Consider the following 5,963-nt stretch of genomic DNA (forward strand, 5'->3'; position numbering starts at 1 on the left):
TGTGTGTGTGTGTGCGTGTGCGTGAATGTTTGTGTGTGGGTGTGCGTGTGCATATGTGTGTGTGTTTGTGTGTGTGCGTATGTGTGTTTGTGTGTGCGTGTGTTTGTGTGTGTGTGCATGTGCGTATGTGTGTTTGTGTGTGTGTGCATTTCCTTCCATTCCACCGAAAGAAAGAAAAAGGAAATATTGATGTATCCATTATTGATTGTTTCTTGGAAAGTCATACAATCCAGCAATCAAGTTCTTGCTGTTTACCTGACTAAACTGAACAACATATGCCTATATACACTCGGCATTCAAATATTTACAGTTTCATTTATAATCACTCTAAACAAAAGAGGTATCCATAAAGGTTTTCAATAGATTGATGCATTAACAAACTATAGTGTCTATGCAAGGGATCACTCTTCAGCAACAAAAAGAAGTGAGCAGTCAATTTATTTAATGGTAAAAGGACTTCTGGGTGAAATGTAGAAGGTAACATGAAAATATAGAAATATTTCTAACTATGTGAAGCAGTAGGGAAAAATGTTGACTTTAATTGTCATCAATCAAAAAATGCCTGGCAATATATGGTGTCTTATGATGCTATTCCCCTTGATGGCTCAATTTATCTTAATAAATGGTACACGTGTATCAGAAGAAAGTAGCTGAGAAGATTTTAGGACTTTAGGTAAAGTACATGTGGCCTTTCTCAGTGGCTGAGCCATTGTGTGCCTGACCTCGTCCAGATTCCCCAGAATGATTATTCCAGACTGTTCCCTCCCTAGACCATACCCATCCTTAGGGTAGACGCCACATGTACTCTATGGCCTGCTGACCTCTCTGCTGTTGGTCAGAGGCTACACTACATCCTAGGCCTTTTAACTATATAAGCTACCCTCATGGTCACAGACACTTTGTAAAGGAGTCTCTGTGCAATTGCACCTTAAGCTTTATTGTGTGCCTGAAATTGGATTGACTGGTGCATGGAAACCTTTCCCAAATTGTACTGTGTTTTAAATATGCTGATAATGAACCACCTGAGATAGACTTCCCCCAGTCTGATCCAGGTTGACAAAGTCAATCTGCACCCAGTTTTCATTCTTCTCTCATTGAGAGGCTCACATCCCTGCCTGAATAACTTCAGGTACCCCCCCCCCCAATAGGCCAACACATCCTGAGCATCCCTTTCTTTTTAAGGATTAAGGCGACCACAAGGCTACCATCTACAGATATCATTTTTTATTAGTTACCCTTGAGTTAAAATGACATCCTGTACAAGATGCACAGTTGCTATGGAGCATGTGACCAAGTCCATCAGCTGCTCAAATAGCAGCTTAGATGTGAGTTTGCTTTCTGGATGGAGTACATAGTTGATGTAGGATTCCCCTCTGTATACCATTGGTTAATGAATAAAGAAGCTGCTTTCAGCCAATGGCTTCACAGAATGTATCCAGGCTGGAAAAGATACATATAGAGAGAGTAGGTAGAGTTGAGGAGAAGCCATGTAGCCACCACTGGGAACAGACACCTCTGCTGGAGCCCACCAAAACCTTGTCAGTAGGCCACGACTTCGTGGTGATGCACAGATTAATGGAGATGGGTTAGTTTACAATAGAAGAGCAAGCTAGCAACATGCTTACATGGTTGACCAAGCAGTGATTTAAATAATATAGTTTCTGTGTGATTATTATGGAAGTCTGGGTGGCTGAGAAATGAACACGCAGCCTCCCCCAACACATAGTCATTCAAACAGTAGATAGGCTTTTTTGGCAGCTTATGTTTGTGCATTTTGTAGAAATAGATGGTCTTCAGAAGGTTTATTATTTGTAGAAACAGATGGTCTTTAGAAGGTTTATTATTTGTAGAAATAGATGGTCTTTAGAAGGTTTATTAAAATAGTAAAGAAGTCAATGACTACTAACCAACACCCCAAGGAGGTATCAACTCAAAACGGATAGAAAACACTAGTTTAGAGCTCACTTAAGCAATGTTTTTGCTTTGAATTTAAATGAAGGTCTGGGTTTTTGTTTTAGCAAAAATCCAGTTAATATTAAATATGGTTAAATTGAGACCAAATTTATTGAAAGAAAGTCAATCTGCTCAATTTAAGCAAACTATAATTAATTACAATTTACCAGCTTAATCTATTGAAAAACAATATCTACCAAAAAATATGCTTATTATATGGGCTTATTATTTGTGTTTTAATAAATAAAGCTTGTCTGAAGGTCAGTGCAAAGCAGCCACACTAGTCAGCCACACAGGCCAGACAGTGGCTGTATACCTCTAGTCTCAGCACCAACGAGGAATTCAGGTGGGATGAGACAGGAACGCACTCTCTTGCAGTCTGAAGATTCATTGAGGTGAGAGCTCTCTAGTGGCTTGGCTGTTTTGTTTTTCTGATCTCCAGTTTGAACCCCAATATCTGTCTCTGAGTTTTTATTATTTGTGCTACAATGTGTTACCCATAAATCTTAATTATGGCAATTTTTATAGGTGAATTAAATATGACTGAACAAGCATCACCGATATTTTTATATTTGTTGCTTGTAGATGAACATGAAACATATTTATTAGTCTAAACTTAATTATTTTCAAATTCACATATTGAAATTCATATGATATAGTGACCTAAAAGGCTCATCCCTGATGACTAGCTTTCATGGTGACCAGAATGTGCTGCACCAGCTTCCAAAGGAGAAAAGCAGACAGTCACCTACTCACCTATGGCCAACATGGCATGACAACCTTCACAGTGCACTAGTGGCACCCACACCTTGATAACAGCTCTCCAATTAGACGTGAGACCCTCTCAAAAGAAGGAAACCTAGCCAACTAGTCAGGGTTAGTGAAGCTGTGGGTCTTGGAGGAGAACATACAGCTGCCACTTTACTAAACCAACTGAATCCCTAACTACATTACCAACGCTTGTCCTTATACCCAGAGATAAGTGTAGCCCTCACCTCTTTTCAAGGAAACATCACTTTGAACAGCATGTGGAGATTATTACAGAAAAACACAATTAATCAAAATGCTCAATGGTGGTGCATAGTCCCAACCGACATATCAACAATACAACTTCTGTACCTAAGGTTCAGGAATCACTGAAGAAGTTTGCTAGGAGATTGTGTCTCCTAGGAATGTTGGAAGCTATACACATACAGTCTCACCAACATGAATGCCTAAGCATGAGCTAAACAAGAACAAGAATAAACATGCTCACATGGCTATAATTTTCTCTAGAAACAATAAAAACCTCACAGACAAGAGCTGATCTGTGACTAAAAGGAGAACATCTCATTCTGGTACATTTAACCAAATGTCTTCTCAGAAAACCTTTAAAAATATTTTCCTATTTCTATTGACAGGAATTGTATTTTATCAGTTGTTTGAATGTTATTTTTTGGTAAATTTTGACAATTTTTTATATCTTTTGGTAAGTAGTCAATAATGAGATCTCAACAAAAATGACTCTATGAGTTTGTGAGAAAATTATCTGAATGGCCAATTTGTTTTTTTTGGGGGGGGGGATTTCGAGACAGGGTTTCTCTGTGGCTTTGGAGCCTGTCCTGGCACTAGCTCTGTAGACCAGGCTGGTCTCGAACTCACAGAGATCCACCTGCCTCTGCCTTCCTAGTGCTGGGATTAAAGGCGTGTGCCACCATCGCCTGGCTGAATGGCCAATTTGTATGTCATTCTTCAGCTGTACTTGTTTATATTTATAATTTTGAAATTCTTACAGTATGAATTTTGTATAGTGTATTCACTGACTTTGTCATGTGGTATATAAGTGTATGCTTTCTTTATGTAATTGACAGTATTTTCTATACAGTGATAAATGCTGATGCTATTTTCTTTTAAAAGAATTACTGTTATACATAACAATATTGGGTGAATATGAATAATTTATTCTGAAAATAAAAATCCAGTCAAAATGTACAATATAATTCCACTTATGTGGAATTGAGGAAATAATGATGACATGATTCAAAATGAAGATTATATCTAGTATGTTAGGATACTGACAAAAAGGAGTTAAGTAAGGCTTAATTCCTTGATAAGGTATACATAATATAAGATCAATTCAAGTTAATGTATACTTTAATAAATATACAAGAAGGTATAAATATGGATATACTCATGAGTGACCTAATGACATTTTATTTTTCATAAATTCATACAGTATATATTTTATTGTATACTTTTCCGCCCTCCAACTCCATCTAGATCCTCCCCCTTCCCTACCTACCCAACTTCATGTTCTACGTTTCCATTTTTTATAAAGATTTATTTATTTGTTATGTATACAGTGTTCTGACTGCATGTTTAACCACATGCCAGAACAGGGCATCAGAGTCGGTTACAGATGACTGTGAGCCATGATGTGGTTGCTGGGAATTGAACTCAGGACCTCTGGAAGACCAGTCAGTTTCCAGTTCCTATGTTTAAAAAAATCAAAGACAAAAGAGAAAAGCTACTAGAACACATGAATTCTGGTTTGTGTTGGCCAACTACTCAGAGCACAGGGCAAGCCTGAGAGAGTGACTGTCACTTGAAGTAAACTGATAATTCCTTTTCCCAGAATCTTGGCCAGGGTTGGGAATTTATGCCCACATCCCTTCCTTTGCATTGGTTTTGTCTGGCTTGAGTCTGTGGAGATCTGTGTATGCTGTCACAGTCTCTGAGTTCATACACGTATCTTCACTGTCGTGTCTGGAAAATACTGTTTCTTTAACTCACCAGACCCCAAGGACACTTTTAACTAGCTAAATTTAACTTTTACTGATGAATTAAAACATAAAAGTTAGACATATTAATGGAATATGATTAGTTTGATCCATAGTGAAATATTTAAGTTAGGCCTAACATCTACCTCACGTTATCATTTCTTCAGCACAGACATTCACAGAGCATCTACTCCTGCTCATCCATTGGCCAGCCTTTCTTTTGTGATCCTTCCTGCTTTCTCTCCTCAGTCTCTGGCAAACACCATGATGCTATCAACTCCTGTGAGAGCAACATTTGTCTATTGGTACCTGCCTTACTCATTTAAAACGATATTCCCAGTTCTATTTGTATAATTGGAAAGACAGTATTTCACTCTTTTTATGGCTAGCTAGTATCCAATTGTATTATTTTCATCACTCACTCTTTTGTCCATGGAAACAACCATTTCCTCAGCTGTTTACGAACAATGTTGCAGTAAACACAGCAGGGCAGACAAACTCTTGATACACTGAATTCATTTTTAGTTGAAATACCTACTGCTGATATTACCTGAACTCATTGTAATTCTATTTTGCATTTCTTAGGCACTTTCATAGGGTTTTAAAATGATTGTAAAAGTTTAGATTCTTGCCAATAATTCACCAGTCTTCTTTTACATCTTTGTTGGTATCATTGTTTTTTTATTTGTAATTGCCATTCCTAATGAAATTGGTACTATTTAATTATATCTTTTACTGGCAACTCTTTGATAACTAGTATGCTGCCAATATTTCATATACCTGTTGGCCATATTTCTTATTAAAAGAACTGTCTGGGAGCTTGGGCCCGGCAGAATGGCTCCCGCAAAGAAGGGTGGCGAGAAGAAGAAGGGCCGTTCTGCCATCAACGAGGTGGTGACCCGAGAATATACCATCACCATTCACAAGCGCATCCATGGCGTGGGCTTCAAGAAGCGTGCTCCTAGGGCACTCAAAGAATCCGGAAATTTGCCATGAAGGAGATGGGGACTCCAGATGTGCAGATTGATACCAGGCTCAATAAAGCCGTCTGGGCCAAAGGAATAAAGAATGTTCCATATCGTATCCGGGTACGTTTGTCCAGAAAACGTAATGAGGATGAGGACTCACCAAACAAACTCTACACATTGGTAACTTACGTGCCTGTTACCACATTCAAAAATCTACAGACAGTCAATGTGGATGAGAACTAACCTACTGAATCTCAAATAAAGTTGGAGAACAGCCTTCAAA

At 38.3% G+C, this 5,963-nt stretch overlaps 1 protein-coding gene and 1 pseudogene across 1 annotated transcript in view; one reads left to right on the forward strand and one right to left on the reverse strand.

The window, feature by feature from the left end:
* LOC101985499 (phosphatidylinositol 3,4,5-trisphosphate 3-phosphatase TPTE2-like) overlaps positions 1-5,963 on the reverse strand; it is a gene marked incomplete at its 3' end in the record, with an annotated part of 99,014 nt that overhangs the window by 15,190 nt on the left and 77,861 nt on the right. The window lies entirely within an intron of this gene.
* LOC101983966 lies at positions 5,536-5,959 on the forward strand (annotated as a pseudogene).

The sequence above is a fragment of the Microtus ochrogaster genome, unplaced genomic scaffold (genome assembly GCF_000317375.1).
Source record: "Microtus ochrogaster isolate Prairie Vole_2 unplaced genomic scaffold, MicOch1.0 UNK41, whole genome shotgun sequence".
Taxonomy (NCBI): domain Eukaryota; kingdom Metazoa; phylum Chordata; class Mammalia; order Rodentia; family Cricetidae; genus Microtus; species Microtus ochrogaster.